General features: G+C 35.4%; 1 long non-coding RNA gene and 1 pseudogene across 1 annotated transcript; both read left to right on the top strand.

Annotated features, from left to right (window-relative positions):
• The first annotated feature begins 1,693 nt into the window (after positions 1 to 1,693).
• On the top strand, positions 1,694 to 6,714 carry LOC107594816 (uncharacterized). The gene is made up of 4 exons (XR_001610195.1): positions 1,694 to 2,004; positions 6,209 to 6,327; positions 6,431 to 6,562; positions 6,689 to 6,714. It is a non-coding gene; the product is annotated as an uncharacterized lncRNA (long non-coding RNA).
• A 4,539-nt stretch (positions 6,715 to 11,253) lies between these two features.
• LOC107596096 (serine/threonine-protein kinase pim-2-like) lies at positions 11,254 to 11,953 on the top strand (annotated as a pseudogene).
• The last annotated feature ends 4,770 nt before the right edge of the window (positions 11,954 to 16,723 follow it).

Below are 16,723 nucleotides of genomic sequence, written 5' to 3'. Positions count from 1 at the left end.
TTCCTAGTACTCCTACATGTGCAGGTACCCATAAGAACCTCAGGACTATACCAATTTCCTGAATCCTAAACAGATCTATAAGTACTTCATAGATTAAATCCTTTCTTGATGTTGATTGTTCACTTATTAAACTATTTAAAGCTGACAAGGAATCTGTACAAATGACTACCCTAGTAGGCTTAACTTCCTCCACCCATTGAATAGCTAATAAAATTGCTATTAGCTCTGTTGTAAAGACTGATACAAAATTAGTTATCCTTTTCTGAATGTTGACTTGTAATATTTGGATATATACAGCTGCAGCTGACTTTCCTGATGTAGGATCTTTAGAACCATCTGTGAAGATATGGAGCATTGTCAGCCGTCAGTCCCTTGCAAAGCTTCGCAAAGAAAGAAGAAGAAAAAAAAAGGGGACTGCTGTTTTCTCCCGCTGGAGAGAACACCCTTTGCTGCTATAACTGCAGGGGCCTGCTGTTCTATCCCTCAGCGAGGGACGAACACCCCTCGCTACTTAAAATTAAAGAGGGGCCTGCTATTCTCTCCCTTTTTAGAGGGGAGAATACCCCTCCGCTAGGCAGTAAGCTATATCAAGAATATCTCATAACATTGTCTTTTCTCTTTTGCAGGAATGGAACAAGGATGGTTTTGGGGGGGTTCTTCTTCGGGCCTTAGTTAATACCTCTTATTATGTTGGGGGGGGTTAATGTTAAAGCTCTTGTATGTTCAATTTATTCTGGAGCAAAGAACCCCCATAGGAACCATACCGCCAAAGATAAATTGTTTCAATAAACTCAAGTAACTTGCCAAAGTAGTCCTGTCTGAAATACAGGTAAGCACCATTAACACCATAAATGCTCTAGTCTAGAAAATATTTGTTTTGCTTTTATTTATTATAGAGGATTACTTCATCCAAAACTGATAACTGTGTCATCATTTACTTACCCTCATGTTGTTTTGGAACAGTCTGATTTTATTTCTTTAGTAGAACATGAAAGATCATTTTAGGCTTTTACTATATGGAAAAGATGCATCATGCAATGATAATGAATTGTAACTGATTAACATTTTTCAGCATAAGTTAAGTGTGCATTTGTGTGTGTTTGTTTAAAGTGCAACATATAGCAACACATGAAACCCTGGAAATTACACATCTTCAGGAGACAAAGATGGTAAGTAACCAATGTAAACATTGTAAATTAGTTATATATTCCACCATTGATTGAGTTTGTCTTCAACATTAATACGTTCACTTTTCTGTTGTCATGTTTGTTGTAGCAAGATCTCCTGGCTGGCTTATTGCTGTAATCGTGGGGAGTGTGATTGTGCCTGTTTTCATCGTATCTGTTACCATTTGGTTTTGTTGGAAAAAGACAATAGTAAGAGAAGTTCCTGTTATAAAATTGTGTGTTCAGTATTGCTGTTGTTGGTAATGGGATGTACCGCTTCATATCACTATTATTGATGTGCCTGCCAGCTTATAGGCAACACAATAAGCATTAAAACAATATTACAGGTAGTATATTGTTTTATAGAATGTGTAATATTTATCTCCTCTTATTTATATACTATTATATATCATTTGGAACTGTTAGGTATAGGTAGGAATAGTTCTGTGAAAAGCACTTTGGCATTGAGTGTACCTAAAAACCAAAAGTTTTTGACCATTTTAAGGCCAATTAAATGTATTCACAACAATTAATTATAGCCTGTGCACACACTAGGCCACAACAGACTTAGGGAATGCATTACTCAAAAGTGTGAGCTGAGAGACTAGGCGCTTTCGCATCGCGTAGTTCAAGGAACTAGCCAGCAGGATCGTTCCTAGAGAACCAGTTTCTCCCTCGGGCCGTTTTCCTGGTTGCATTCGCACCGGCAGCAGGAACTCTGAAGCAATCAACCGTGACGTCTTTATTATATGAACAACCGGTTGATACTAAATCTCCTATGACAATTTGTAGTGTTATCATCGAGGCTGAGAAAAGAACACAACGCTGCAGACAACAGGTAAATGTCATTATCGCTGTTTTCCCTGTTCGTGGAGTAGCCTAAATATTTTTACGTGGCTTTTTAAAAATGCACTGTAGCGGGTGTTTCGTATGCGTTTGGCCAATCCGCGCTGCTTTCAGATGAAAGAAAATAACTGGTAACTTGATTGAATAATTATCACCATTGTTTGTTCAGTAACAGGAAGCTTTAAGCTTGTGGTACAGAAAACCCATCAACAATGAAAACAAAGTATTTATTATTATTAATACATTTTAGTATAGGTTACAATTAGACTCGTACATGCCTGAAAGACTGAAAGATTCTCCGGTTCGCGTTTTTGGGGGCGTTTTTGTGTGCTTTGGTAAAGCATATGGGTTTTCTGCCTATGAAGAATTCGCGTTCAGACCAAAGTTATAGGCTATAGCTTTTAATTATATTTTTCATTAACTTTTCATAGGCCTATTTATTATAAACCTGCCAGTTTAGTTTCCATTTTTATTATTTAAATGGTCTATTTCTGTAATAATAATAATTTCAGTATTTTAATTTGCTAATGAAGTTTATTTTTTTTAATATACATATTTAACGATATAAAAAGTATGTATTCATTTTACCCAAAAATGTCAACATTTTCTCAATTAATCCTCACATCGTTCCAAAGCCGGGGTTTCCTAAAAAATCGCCAACCAAATATGCTGCCAATATCAACAAATATGGTGACAATATTGTGGCCATGATTTGCGAACAGAAGAGAACGAATTGATAAAAAATCTGCTTAGGTTACAGTTAATTTAAAGCGATGGTAGGCTATAGTTATTAAAATGTGCAGGCCTATTAATATAGAGGTAACGACTTTTTAATTTGTGGCCATAATTTTTCCCCGCATGTCATGTGCGGGGCATGAGATCGGGTTGGCGGAGCTCAGTGGCAAGGTTTTGGTTTATTTGTGTGTATGCGCGCGAGCTTGTAGGCCTAGTCACAGTTTTGTCTACAGCACTCAGCTGCTCCCACCCACTCACTGCTGAGGAAACTTCATTTTTAGATGTTGGGTACTATCTTTACTACTATATTAGTAGTGATTGATGACCGTTTTTTTCTGGGTCATGTCCTGATCTCACTACAACTGCCTCCGCTGTCAGCACTCTGCTGTCTCTACTGTTCGACAATACCTTAATAATAACAGCAGATACACTCTTAAAAATAAAGGTGCTTCAAAAGGTTCTTCAAGGGTTCTTCAAGCGATGCCATAGAAGAACCATTTTTGGTTCCGTAACGAACCATTCAGTCAAAGGTTCTTTAAAGAGCCATCTCTTTTATACATTTTTATAATCTGAAGAACCTTCTTTTGCCACAAAGTTCTTTATGGAACCATTTAGACAAAAAGGTTCTTCTATGGCATCGTGAAGCACCTTTATTTTTAAGAGTGTAGTGTAAAAAATATATATATTTTTTTTTTTCGTTTTTCAGTATTGTCAGTTTGTTAAAAAAATGTTTTTGGGTAACGAACCATTCAGTCAAAGGTTCTTTAAAGAGCCATCTCTTTTATACATTTTTATAATCTGAAGAACCTTCTTTTGCCACAAAGTTCTTTATGGAACCATTTAGACAAAAAGGTTCTTCTATGGCATCGTGAAGCACCTTTATTTTTAAGAGTGTAGTGTAAAAAAATATATATATATTTTTTTTTTCGTTTTTCAGTATTGTCAGTTTGTTAAAAAAATGTTTTTGGTAGTTTTAGCTTTTTTTAATTTTTTTTTTAGTTAGCTACATTTTACGTTTAAATGTCACTATTTGCTAACGAAGATATGTTTAACGCTGCAAAATATGTTTATTATTTAAACCAAAAAATATTTAACAAATAAAAATCTTGTTATCTTCATGTCGTTCCAAAGCCGGGTGCGTTTTCCTAAAGCATCGCTAGCCAAATATGCTTGCAATATTTAGTCTACCAAATGTGGCAATATAGCTTTCAGTGTATTCACAGGTTTATGGCTTTCAAGTCACAATCTGCCCCTGACTCACTCAGGAGGGAAGCTCGGGAAAAGAGGAAGAATTGTGACTAAACCTTACAACTTACTAAAACATTACAACGGATTGTCAGAAGACCACTTGTAGGCTATCCTTGTAGCAAACGGGCATTGATCACTTTGGCACATAACCTCCCGTATATATACGGGAGAAAAATAAATGGTGGCCAAGAATTATGAATAATGCACATTTTATTAAATTGTTCAGTTGACAGGATAAAGCTCACAGTTCATTTGTGTGTGAATGCGCGTGCAAGTCAGTTGAATTCATAATTAACAAAAAGAAAAAAACATTATAGCCTATATTGTTGCCTTGAATTTGATGGCCTAAGCATAAATTGTGTATTTATATTTTATAAATATAATTATGTGGAAGGGAAAAAAAAGACATTCCCAGTATGTTATTTTTTTAAAATATACAGCTGATGGCTACATTTGATTAGAATGATGATATGACTATTAAAGATATTTCAGGACAGATAAAGATATATCATTGACCTTTACATTTTACTCACAAATGCAAAATTTTTAACACAGCTTTGCTCGTGCCAACAACCCATTTATTTCGTTGACGCCACCATTCATTTTTAATTATTTCAAAAGGAAAGGAAAGGACGTGTGGCCAAGTATGGTGCCCCATACTTGGAATTTATGCTCTACATTTAACCCATCCAAGTGCACACACACAGCAGTGAGTAGTAAACAAACACACACACACACACACACACCGTGAACACACACCCGGAGCAGTGGGCAGCCAATGCTGCGACGCCCGGGGAGCAGTTGGGGGTCGGTGCCTTGCTCAAGGGTCTCACCTCAGTCGTGGTATTGAGGCTGGAGAGAGCGCTGGTAATTCACTCCCCCCACCAACAATCCCTTCCGGATAATTTTTCAACTTACCTATACAATATAAATATTTGCATTTTTTGATCACTGTCTTTCTGATAACATCTTTCTACTATATTCAGCTGATGTGCTGCACGGATAATTTTTGCTAAAATACAATGTTATTGCATTATTGTGCATATGATGCGTGACAAAAAGACCAATGCTTACACGGCCCTGATCCTACTGCAATAATGCATGTCATTCGGAATTTTTAAAATACATATTTCGTTATTTACTTTAATCATGGATCATAACCAATTTAATTATACACACAAATAAGCCTACACTCAAAACTGCAGCAGCTCTTTCATTTATAGCCTACCGGTGTCCAGTGAATCCTCGGTTCTCTCCCCATCGTCCAAGAACTCTGCCTCTATTTCCTCTTCCTTTCTTTTGACTCCAGATCTAGTCATAGGCAGTTCCAAATGCCCTCCATCTTGTCCGTCAACAGTTCCCATGGGTCTGAAATTAAATGTGTAAAGTTTTAGCAATAATTCTCCAGTTGTCATTGCATCTTTAATAAAAAATATAACACAATTACACTTTAAAATCTTGAGCTTTTCACTAACTGACAAATATGCCTTTTAGATTTCATCTTTACTTTAAAAGCTTCGGAAACCTAAATTCAACAAAAAAATCACCCAGTCTGCCAACATTGCGTGTATTTTTACTAAATGTAAACAAATAAATAAATAACAAATTAAATAAATTATTTGGAAAATTAAAACCTAAGACCTTGATGAAAGGCAACAACTCGATTCAATGCAGCATCTTGGAGGCTATAAGTTGGAAAGCAAATTTATTTATTTTAAACCAGGCAGGCTGATTTATTCTTGATGGAAGGTTTTTGACATTAGTTGGCCTTTCTAGCGCGCAAAAAAACTACTTTCCTCTCACTTCTTTCCTTTTTTTTTCTTTTTATTATTATTATTTTTTTGTGGGTCGAGACACTGCGGGTAGCCAGCTCCACATCTTAGTCAGTCACGCCCATGAAGTGCCGCAGTCAGACGCTCTGCATCTTTTTCCGCCTGTATCAGTGAGTGTTGGAAAGCGAGGACGCTCACATTCGTAACAGCAGCGATCCATTCCGATGGCCGGTTTTAGACTATTAGTATTTGTTATTCTTGCAAAGTCTGCGAGATCTAACGGTAAGAGTTATTCCACTGTAACAAAGATGTATTTGTTCTTAAAATCTAAGCGTGATGAACTCCGTACACTGATCATTATTTAGTTTAAACATCGCTAATGAATCTTAAAGGAATATAAAACCAGCGTGTAATTAAATGGGGTTTTGTACTTCTCACCAGAATGCCCTGCAAATCAGGAAATAACGTGTGAGAGCCTGCGCTCGTCCCATGGATACATATACACTGTGCCGCCGGAGATCCCGTGCTCTGAAAAGTGCGAACAAGGATGGTACTATCAGGTGGGAACGTTTGCTGTTCTGAATTTAATTGTTATAGGCTCTAGTTATCATTTAAAAACAGCCAAATGTTTAGTAACTCCTCGGTTTGTTGTTGTCTGTATAGAATGGGACGTTTATTGTCGACTCGACTCTGAATGCCGGTGGAAGGAGGTTACCGGTTGTAGTGGATGTAACTCCTCAGAATCTGACCATCCGTGTCTGCGACAACCTGCAGTGGCAACTTGACTGTGGCAAGGTAGTAATGAGTGTCTGTTTCATTTACACACAATAAATAAGCCTGTCTGTGGGGCTCTAAATGCAGTGCTACATTGTCAAGCCATTACAGACCAGGTTCTAAAATAGTATTTTCTTTCTGTTACAGTGTAACTGTATTATCAATTATACAGGTAAGCATTATGAAGCCTCACCATACATGCTCTAGAAACTAATACTTTTCAAATGTAATATTAAGTATGCTTTTGTTTGTCTAATTTGAAACATTCAGCAGCAAGTGACCTGCCAAGAAATAATGGTAAAGGCAATGGTTTACCCTTTAGAAGTCTTTCGAAGTCTAAAGTTTTGATACTATTTCACCTTACAAAAAAAACTCCAGTTATCCTTTTTACATGTATTCAGGTTTTCCTGGCTGGGGGATTGCTTTAATTGTGGTTGTGGCTGTTGGTGCATTTATCACCATTTTGTTAATTGGAAAAATGTGAGTGCCTTTTACAAAGTTGAGTTTTAGCATGTAAGGATGATGTTGTCCTTGTGTCTTATTAGAAGAATTAAAGACCATTACATTTTATTCATATAACTGGTGAAATTACATCATAGTTTTTTGTCTGTGTCATGTACACATGATTTTATTTTAACAGAAAGGCTTCGGACTATTTTACCCTAGGGCAAACTGCTTCTGAGTGAAAATGAGATTGTGTGGTGTAGTGGCAATGCTTTGTGCCTTCAAGCAAATCACCTGAAGTCACCTTCACCTCAGAGGCTGTGCCTGGAACAAATGTTATGTAAGCCACTTCGTTAAAAAGTGCTAAATTACCAAAATAATCTGCTACTGTAATTTCTTTAATTCTACTCATTGAATTTATGTATGATGTTTTCTGTATGGTTTTCACAAACATAACACTCTGTTGTTTTAGTAGCTTTTAGCATCTCATCTTTATGGATTGTATGAGCTTTGTGTGTGCCTTTTAATCTAAACGTACTGTAAATGCTACATGACATGCAGGATGACAAATGGCACTGGCATTGAAATGAAGGAAAACTTATTTAAAATCTAAAACTCATTTTAACAATAATGATCATATATATCATTAATTAATCATTTATGCATTTAGCAGATGCTTTATAAATATATATATTATGATAATATTATTTATAAATATATTAGTTTTTATAGAAATCTGGTATTAGTGAGAACTAAAATTCTCAAAATTTGTATTACATTGCACTACATCTGAGTGTGTATTTTAAAGAACTTTCTCTTAAGACGTTTCTTATAAAAGTCCATTTTCAGGATTCAATTTTGAAAAATTAAGGTAAAAAAAAAAGATCATATATTCTGGTCATCAAGCACTATAAAGATTTATGTTTTAACTTTTTTTTTGTATCACTATTTTGTATAACTTATATAACTTAATAATAAGGGCCGGACTGGGATGCAATTTCAGGCTGGGAAATTTCACAATCATCCAGGCCACACAGAACAAAAGGGGCCACACCCTTAAGGTACTAATTTGTAGGCCTTGCACTGCACCTTCACTTCCCTTTTCTTCATTTTCCCCCAATATCTCTCTCTCTCCCTTTTTTTTCTTACCTGTCACTTCTTCACCAGCAGGTCTACTGTTATGAATAACTTTTGTCCACCCTGTTGAAAACTACCCACCCATTTCAATGTGTTGTTGGCACAGAATGTTATTTATCTTGAACTTAAATACCCTAGATTTAACAAACCTATGTTACATACAAATATACACTACAGTAAGATGGTTAATGTTTTTTAAAGTAGTCTCTTCTGCTCACCAAGCCTGCATTTATTTGATCCAAAGTACAGCAAGAGCAATATTGTGAAATATTTTCACTATTTAAAATAACTGCTTTCGATTGGAATATACTTTAAAATGTAATTTATTTCTGTGGGGGGGGGGGTCACATTTTAAAATATATAAATCACATTTTAAAATATATTAAAATAGAAAGCGGTCATTTTAAATAAAAATATTTCACAATATTGCTGTTTTTGCTGTTATAATGTGCTTTATTTCATCCAAATATATTTATTTTTTTGGTGAGCAGAAGAGACTTCTTTAAAAAAAAAAAAAAAAATCTTACTGATCAAAACCTTTTGACTGGTAGTGTATTAACACACAATTTCTGAAGTGCCTAAACGTCAAAATTAGTACAATATATTTGTTGTAAAATTCTAATACTGAACACACTATTCAATTATTAGGCTGTGACTCATATTATTTTTGTGTTGCTGTCTGCTCTAGCTCCTTCCCTCCCTGTACAATAAATCCATGTGAATATCTGTGTCTGCTACATTTTTTAATGTAACATTACAATCGATATTGATGTCCTTTAGCACAGTATTCTGAATGGTGATAATAATGGGGTGCTGCTGATAGCCTAACAGAGCCTACTAGCAGCTTAATACTCAACTAGGTTAATGAAGACAAAACTATAGCGTATTTACAGATGAAACTGACCTGGACTTGAAGCCCTGAACAGGTCAGTGATGTTGCTACATTTCACGGCTTCTTCTGGCCGCTTCCTCTCTTTCATCGAGTCCCGCGCATCGGTTCTGTTCGGAACCGTTTGACGGAAGCACGGAACACACGTGAGCTGATTCGTATAGTGCAGCGCTGTCAGTCACGTTTATTATCGAATGACAAAAACGGAAATGATCACTTTGGTACATTGAGAAGGCATAAATATAAAACATTAATAATAATAATAACCAACTAAAAAAAAAAAAACAGGGCAGCGGGCCAAATCAGCCGCCAGGCCACCGGGAATTTTCTCGGTGCTCCCGATGGCCAGTCCGGGCCTGCCCCTGCCCCTCCGTCTGTGCACGCCACTGATAACGTTGGTAGTCACTGCGCCTAAAATGTATAATTGCAGAAAAAATATATACGTTGTATTGAACATTAATGGAGCAACAGATTTTGTGTGAAAATAAATAAATCAAGTTCTTAATTTTGTTTAAAAATCTTATAAATGTATGAGGAGGCAAGGGGGGCCTTTTACCCCACACACGGGGTAAAAGGCCCACGGTATTGATACAAATGCTTCAGCTAAAATAATTCTTAATAAATAATTTTAATAAAATAATGTCTAGTTAATACTTGTTCAAAACAATCACTTCAGCAAAGTTTGTACTAGTTTCTGCTTATTTTGAAAAATAAAGGAATTAATTTTTGTTCAATAAATATACGGTCATTAAAATGTTATTATAAAAAATATAATATAGAATACAGAATCAAAATCATTTTAATAAGTAAAGATTCTGAAAGTATTGAAGGCGATCCAATAATAATTGAATATATATTTACAGTAGTAACAACAAATTATATTTTATTATGATATGATTAATATCATGTTTTTAAATAGGATGGTTTCATTCTAAACATGGTGATTATCTCTAATATAGACACCCAACATAATGTATGATATTTACCATCTGAATCTAACCATGTCATGTCAAGAAATGGACAAGTCAGCCATCTATTAATTATCATGTTAATTACTGTGCGCCTTTAGCCCCAACAGCAGGGCCGCTTTTTACCCCAAATTCCATACTTTTACATATTCTTCCGTTATTTAAAAATTCAATTCAATTCAAGTTTATTTGTATAGCGCTTTTCACGATACAAATCGTTGCAAAGCAACTTTACAGAAAATTAAGTTTCTAACTTTCTACAATATTTAGTAGTAGCTTATCAGTGGTGACTGTCAGTTAATGTACATATGGCAGAAATGTACGGAAAAATCAATTAAAGACGTAATCAAACAGACGATGAACACTATTAACAGCAATTATTATATGATGCAATCAAACTTATAGCAAAATGTGGTAGTTCTGTAAGTTGTTTAAGGGTTGGCATCATCTGAGGTCCTCTGAGGAGTTGGCATCATCTCTTCTCAGGTGTTCTGGATCCAGACTGAAGCTTGTGTAAACCCTAGTTACCACGGGATGTCAATCCCAGCAGAAACAGAGAAACAAATAGAGACATAATTAGCGTAGTTGCTGTTCCAACCAAGCAAAATTGATTTGTTTAACCCAAGCTAAAGAATAATAATGTGCATTTGATCAGATATAACTGCAGTTCAAGATCATGAGATGCATTACTTGAATGCTTGGCCAAAGAGATGGGTCTTTAAAAAAAAAGTTGCTTTAATTATCTTAAAACTAAAAATTATGAAGACCTTTGTCTCAAAATATATGCATTAATTGTAGCGATTCTCATTTGCTACTTAAATCTACAACACTTTAAAAAACATCAAATATTAGATCAAGTAAGCACAGAATAAACTATTGCGCTTCGCACTAACATCTGAAGAACCTTTCTGTTTCACAAAAGATTCTTTGTGGCGAAAAAAGGTTCTTGAGATAATAAAAAGGTAATAAAGAGATGGTTCTTTAAAGAACCTATGACTGAATGGTTCTTTGTGGAACTAAAAATGGTTCTTCTATGGCATCGCTTGAAGAACCTTTTGAAGCACCTTTATTTTTAAGAGTGTATATTACTGCCTCTCAGTCACTGTTTTCAATTTATAACATCTTATATTAATATTATTCACAGACTACAAGTGAGTTCTTAGTAGGCAAACTATTCTGATTTGTGAACCAAGTCATTATTTTGGAAACTGTCTCCAAAAAGTTTTGTGAAGCTCCACGGAGAGAGTCTCGATGAGGGGACAGCACGAAAGGTCATGCGGCAGGTCACTGAAGGTGATAATGTTTGCATCAAGCGTGGTGTCTTTCATCGGGACACAAAAATGGAGAACCTGCTGGTAAACCAGGACACCATGGAGGTGAAATTGATTGACTTCGGGTGTGGTGCGCAAATGAAGAGATTTGGCTACGAAGTCTTCAGTGGTATGTGTTATGAAATGCTGTGTTAATTATCTCACAGAATTTCATCCTATACAGTCAACATGATGTGGAAATGCATTAAACGGACAACACCTCTTTCCTCCAGGCACAAAAGCGTACTGTCCACCAGAGGTCCCTATGAACGGCAGATACCATGCAAAGCCGACAACAGTGTGGACACTAGGGATCCTTCTATTCATGATGCCATGCGGATGTTATCCCACAGACTGACCTGGATCTGATCAGTAAGAGGAGCTAGACCAGACCTGGCCTGTCACAAGGTAAGATCTTCATCAAAGAAGAACAAAGGACACTCTGTATTCGAAATCACACAAAAAAGACCTATTTTGCACAGAATGCTGCCAGATGATTTCTTCATGTCTGCAGTCTGATCCACAGCAGAGGATCAATCTGGAAAAGATGCATCTCCATGACTGGCTTAAGGTACTAAGTCTAATGAGCTAAATGTTTTTTGTTGTTGTTGTTTTTGGTTTGATCAACAGTCATAAACTGCTTGCTAAATCAAATTAGCTCTAAATGTATTTAGACTATTCCGATTTATTTTTTGAAATATTTTAACGTGATGTGTGATTGACGTGTGATCGATTGGAGCTCACTGAGGTTGGAAGTGGAAGATTTCAACTCTGATGTCCCTCTTCTGACCTTGTCTGTGGCATAAGTACCACCCTGTGAATGGAAAGCCGTTTTAACATTTAATTAATCTATAAGCCGTACTAGTATCTATTTTCATGGTATTAGTACTTATTTTTTAGATACTAGTATCTTTTCCATTAAGTACTAGTACTTATTCATTAGGTACTAGTGCTTATTCTTTAGCTACTAGTGCTTATTCTTTAGGTACTAGTGTTTATTATTTTGGTACTAGTGTCTTTTGTAAAGTTACTAGTACTTATTCATTAGATACTAGTTCTTATTTATTAGATATGGATGTACTTTTTTGAGGGAGCCACATAGAAAAGAAACAATTATTTGTACACAAGCACACAGAAAACGTATTTTTGTCAGTTTTGTAAATGCTGTAATTTTGTAAACATAGCCTAATGTGTTTGTTGGTCATCGAGTAGTCTCAGCCTCAGACGTGATGCCCACGGAACGTTGGCTAAACGTCTGATGCATATGGCACACAAAAGTGGAAACACTTCAGGAGTTTCGAAGTCATCATCGGATTGGTTGAATTATACAGGATTTCCGTGAGACGTGTGTATCGTGTTCTTTATCGTTCCGCCTGGAAACCAGATGCCGTGACCCCAAAACCCCTCACGAAAGAAGAAAGCCATCGTGTTTACAACCGTGACGACGAGCGCTTATCAGGATCAACTAAACGCTGGATTTTCAAAAATGTGAAATATTTAAAGTTCGCGGCACAGAATCTTTAAAATACGTCCGAGAGTTTTACACACTGTTATTGTGGCGACATTTTCACTCCCCGAAACTTGACGCTGAAATGAAACTGTGATTGGTTGTTTGACATGTCGGTCAAGCAGCCTCATGGGTGAGCCTTTGCCAATGAAAGCTGCCATGGATTCCAGACCTTCAGCCGTCAGTCTGAAGGTCTGGCTACGCGAGAGTCATCGAGTGACCTCTGGTGGCAGGATGGAGATAAGACACCAATTTTATTATCTGTTATTATCTGTTATTTTCCTATTTTTCCTCCAGTAAAAACAATAACTATCATACCAGGGCTGTACGTTAACTTTTTTTTGCATATAGCACTGGTGCTACAGACATTGAATGTTTTTACATTAATATTCTGTACAGGGCACACTGCTGCTACAGACACTGAATGTTTTTACATTAATGTTCTATACAGGGCACACAAAATCCAAACCTTGTGGTTTTCAGACAAACATTTTCTTTATTTGGAAAAAAGGCCAAAAAGCTAATAATAATAATACAGGTTTGCTGTACTTGTCTTGTAGGGCTGTGCAATTTGACCAAACATTTTGTTTTTATATATCAATATAACTAATAATGATTATGGTTATTATTTCTAAATAAAAACATTAAGCAAAATAAAGAATATTACTTTTGTAATAACACTATTATATACAAAACTGAGTATTTAAGAATACATATAATTAAAAATAAAGCTGGAAGAAAAATAAAAATGAAATTTACACTTCTCTACCCTGGAGAAAAATGTAAGGATTTGCAAATGTTTACCTCAAAGTTCTTAATTATTTTTTGCTATTTTTACCCAAATTAGGGATTTGTAAGCAATAATGAGTACTCAATTAATGTAATTTATTTTTCATTCATACTCGTAGCCAGAGGGCGCCCTCCTGCCGAAACTCCACAAGTGAGACTCGTTGTCCCTTATATGGACAAAGACATTCATCTTTGGCTGTAGATGTAGCAGACCCTTTACTGATGAAACATGAAGAAAATAAACAATGACTGTGACAATATATGGTTTTCTCTGTGCTCTTCAAGCCATCTCGGGTATTTTTATAAGAATAACGTATATTTAAAATGCAATGCTAATCGACATAGCCTTTATCACTGTATAGAATAATATAAAGTGGCTTGATTTCTGCCTCATTCGGTTTAATGAAACCATGTCAGATCACAGAAATAAGTTATTTCAAAGACTCAACTGATGTTGTGAAGTGAATTTGGACTAAAACATATCATTATACTTTTGTTGGACAACAGGTTTGTAATCTTTCCTTGTGTTTTCATGGTAACCAATTAGCAAGATAGGCTAACATACAAAGCCAGTTAGCCTTACTTAACAATCAAATTAATTCAGGATTTTAATGTATTGTATTACCATGTGGACTCTGATTGGACAGTGGAGAGGTACTCATGTTTATGTAATTATCTGTTTAAATGAAGATATCTCCAAATACATTCTCACTAGCTCTTTATGAGGTTGAAGATATCTCCACATGAACAGGGAGTCATAGTTATTCTATTTTTTTATATTTTATTGAGATTTAATTTCTGACTAGTAATTATTGCAATAGTGACTAGAATCTATTTAAATATTACTAGTAAGCAGTCACTACTTATTTTTTAGATACTGGTACTTATTCATTAGATACTAGTACCTATTTAGTAGATACTAGTAGTTATTCATTAGGTACTAGTACCTAATAAATAAGCACTAGTATCTAATGATTAAGTACTAGTATCTAATAAGTACTAGTAACTTTACAAAAGACACTAGTACCGAAAGAATAAGCACTAGTAGTTAATGAATAAGTCCTAGCACTTAATGGAAATATACTAGTGTCTAAAAAAATAAGTACTAGTAACGTTAAATTAGATACTAGTGCGGTTTACAGATTAAATTAATGTTAAAACGGCTTGCCATACCCTGCGCGGTATGCAAATTATCTGCAAGAGGAAGGAATTATCCGGTAGAAATAGAGTGCGCTGCTGTTGCACGGGGTTAGTACGTCTCTTCTTCAGTACGAGATGAAGGGGATTTCAAAATATCTCGGTAAGCCTTTTGAACATTTCTGAATTTTCTACTTTGTGGCAACAATACGTTTTGTTAAGCGGAATGGTGTGAATTATGGTTTCGGTTCTCTCTGAAATTATTCAAGTTAACCTTATTAGATTCGCTATGCCGAAAATAAGTTTTAACTCGTCCTTTTATTTTATTGTTTTACACCCTTAGCTGCCGTTCACTGACTGATGTTAGTTTACTTTGTTTTGCGTTGTATTCGTTGTCGCTTCAGTATTGAGTTTGGCTATTAGGAAGTTTCCCCTTAAATCGTAATTAAAAATTTGTTATGAAAAAGTGTGGAATAACAGGCAGCAGAGGATATTGTGTATCAATAATCTTAAATACTGTACGAAATACTGTTAAACTGAGAGGACATGTACTCGAGTGGTTAAAGATAATGGATTTGGAGCTGCAGCAGAACTGTCAAGTGTCCGCTTGTTTGTCCTCATGGGGGAATTTCCATAATTGACTTCTGTTGTTTTTATAGCGAGCTAATTATATTTTCTCTTGATAACTTGATACTCACAGAAACTTTTTGCATTTTTAGATATTATTAATCTGTTTAATGGGGAGTGTTGGCTGGTCCCCACAATGTAGCTGCTTTCAGGTTTTACTTTAAATGTCTTTGGGGCATTTGGCCCAGAGTGTAAACCAGTACACACACGTTTACTTAGTTATCTAAATGGGAACTTCCCATAGACTGTTACTGTTTTTATGTACAGGTAGTTATCTTATTAGTCAGTCTTAATCAGTCAGTCAATCTTTTTTTTTTTTGTCAGAGTTGTGTGACAGCTTGCAGATACCATAAAAATATAAATGAGTGAAAAGTACCATATCCTACCTGTCTGTGACTCTAAACTCTAAAAATAGCTCAATCCAAAACAAATATTTAATGGCAAACAGGTTGAAGATTAGCTGATAGGTTATCGGCTCATTAAATGATAAGATGCTTTCCCACAAAAGCAGTTTATTTAGCATATAGGCCTAGTGAAGCCTCTCCTGCATTGTCATCTATTCCATGCCTTACAGTGGCTTTGTGGTTATAGTAAATACTATAGTTAAAATATTCAAAGTGGTTCACTCCCATAAATGAAGCATATAAGGTCTTAAAAATGAAGATTACAGAAAAAAGGTTTATTAACAATAAGAATCTAAAAGGATATTAAGATATCTTTAATAATTCTAGAGTTGCATGCACGTACATTTTGGAAAAATAATATGTTTGGCACTCAGACAGGTACATTCTATGCAATTGTTTCAACAGTATTGTTCTGAATGTTCAGAATGTTCTGCAGATATATAAATATATAAAGATATATCTATTATAATTATACATTGACTGTATTCAAGCTTCAACAATGTTTTGATCCTCACTGGTCTGATTTTGACATACTTGCAATGCAATGAAATTTACTGCATTCATAGAGCAAATCAAAGTTAATTGTCAATCACTAATTGTTTACAGTTTAATGGAAGTCACTTCCATAATTCACACAAAGCGTCATGGGGCATATGAAAAAGGTGGATACATCAGGTTAACCTGGGGAGACCAGCACCAAAATTCAAATACGTAAAGTACTTGTTTTGAATTAGTCAGGCCCTGACATATTGTCATACACGATTTGTGGTATCCTACACCGTTACAAATACTGTATGAATTGACAATATGATGCTTAACTTTTTTAATAACAAGGTTATAACAAGCAGCACCACACAAGTGACAGAACTCAGTTTTGTTCGTCTGATTAAATGTCAGATGTATGCTATTATTTGGGCAGTTTTCTTTTTTTTTTTCCAAATGTCCTTAAGAAATCGTTCAGACAACATAT

The sequence above is a fragment of the Sinocyclocheilus grahami genome, unplaced genomic scaffold, assembly GCF_001515645.1.
Source record: "Sinocyclocheilus grahami isolate Dianchi unplaced genomic scaffold, SAMN03320097.WGS_v1.1 scaffold11.1, whole genome shotgun sequence".
Taxonomy (NCBI): Eukaryota; Metazoa; Chordata; class Actinopteri; order Cypriniformes; family Cyprinidae; genus Sinocyclocheilus; species Sinocyclocheilus grahami.
Note: the sequence above shows the minus strand (reverse complement) of the source record. Positions and strands in the feature narration are given on the sequence as shown.